The sequence below is a fragment of the Sus scrofa genome, unplaced genomic scaffold (assembly GCF_000003025.6).
Source record: "Sus scrofa isolate TJ Tabasco breed Duroc unplaced genomic scaffold, Sscrofa11.1 Contig955, whole genome shotgun sequence".
Classification (NCBI taxonomy): domain Eukaryota; kingdom Metazoa; phylum Chordata; class Mammalia; order Artiodactyla; family Suidae; genus Sus; species Sus scrofa.
Window position 1 is genome coordinate 23292 of NW_018085358.1, and position 1967 is coordinate 25258.

At 42.0% G+C, this 1967-nt stretch overlaps 1 pseudogene; it reads left to right on the forward strand.

Annotated features, from left to right (window-relative positions):
* The first annotated feature begins 313 nt into the window (after window positions 1–313).
* LOC110255262 lies at window positions 314–1238 on the forward strand (annotated as a pseudogene).
* The last annotated feature ends 729 nt before the right edge of the window (window positions 1239–1967 follow it).

The following is a 1967-nucleotide window of genomic DNA, read 5'->3' on the forward strand; positions in this document are numbered from 1 at the left end:
TGGGTCAAGTCATACATAATTTAATAGATTGTAAAAAGAAGTTCAAGTTATGAAAGAGTATATTCTTGGTTGCTCTTATTCTTAACATAATCCTGGGGAATTTATTATATTCATGGTATTCTGGACAGACAGGCAGATTTATTTTTCAAATGGTGGGGTCTCATGATTATTTTTTCTTTATATATTAGAGGAAAGAGGAACTAGAAGCTGGTGAGTCTATCAAGATACAGCAGGAAACTTGCTTTTTGTGGGGTGGCTGGAGGATTGCTGGGTAAAAGTGAGCTGGATCTACCCAGGGCCAGAGGAGTCCTGACAGAACAGGAGCCCTCTGGCCCATGCCTACAATCATTGCCAGAAACATGATAGTCCACTTGTCTTTGCAGCAAATGTGACCCTGGATGAAGCCACTGCCCATCCTGCCCTCCTCGTGTCTGAAAGAGGGAGGCGGGTTACCTGGCAAGAAACTTGTCAAGATCTTCCCAGCTCCACACAGAGATTCAGCTCCATTCCCTGTGTGCTGGGTCAGCTGCGCATCAACTCAGGGAGAGCCTACTGGGAGGTGGAGGTTGGGGACATGCAATCTTGGGACCTGGGAATTTGTAGAGATAATGTGACAAGGAAGGGGGCATTCATTATGTCCCCACAGAATGGTTTCTGGGCCATTAGGCTCTATGACGGGGAGTACTGGGCCCTCACCTCCCCGGAAACTTCTCTTCCTCTAAGAGAAAGACCCCTTAAGGTGGGATATTCCTGAATTATGAGGCTGGAGATGTATCTTTCTACAACATGACAGATGGATCTCACATTTTCACCTTTCCCCAGAACACATTCTATGGTGTCCTAAGACCACTTTTCAGACTTTGGTCCTCTGACTCGGGCTCCCTAACCATCTGTTCAGCTGAAGGAGAATGTACTGATGTAATTCATAAGCCTACCCTCCAGGTGAAATGATCACTTTGCCCCATAGAAGATGGCACTTCCCCCCCAACAAGATATATAAATAGATTTTTTCCTAGTCCCTACTGGTTCAATGTCAATATGAAGCTCTGGGACTCAGACTTAATGATTGTCCCTCATATCAATTCTCCCTCTTTTCGTTGTGTATTCTTTCTCATTATTACCTTTTCCTATGACAGCCTCCTGTAAGTACTAGATTTCCTAGACTCCCCTGGTGCATGTGACCAAAGGATGGTGGTGTATTAAAAGGTGAATTACAAGGATGTGTCCTTAAAGGAAAATTGTGTCTTTCTTTTCTTCTTTACTTTTCTTCTGGCTATAAAGTGTCATGATTAATGGAACTCAAAACACATATATGACCATGTAATATGACGCAGATGGTAGAGAAATTAAAATGAACTTGGGAATCCAACAACTCCATGGAGCCCCTCTATTGCCCAATTCTAGAATTCTTTCATGAAATGCAAACATGTATGTCTTTAATCAATTTGTGTGTTGGATATTTGCCCCTTGTGATGGATTCTTACCCTTACCAGTGCCCTCTCCCTTTAAGTTTGGCAGCAGATGACATCCACATTGAATATGCAAGTGAAACTGGAGGTATAAGTCCTGTACTTGGTTACATAGCTACTCCTACTCCTGCACTGTGTCAGTCTCATCAGGCCCCTTTATGTCTCCTAATTCATTCATCACTCCTGACTTCACTTCCTACCCTTTTCCCTACTTGGTGTCATGGCTAATGATTTCAAGTATTCTCTTCCTCAGAAATGGAAATCCTGGTGTCATTGTTTTTCTGCCACAATAACTTGGCAAAATACAAATACAAATTAATCTAATTATACATTTGTATACTGGCAGCTTAAAATGCTATAACAGTCTACCCAAATGAGTAGATGTTTCTTTCATATGTGTTTAATTATCTTTCAACTCGTGCACACCAGTACTATCCCGTAATCCTCTCCAGCCATTTGCATTCCCTTACTTTTGGTAGGTAGTTTTCTTAAACATTT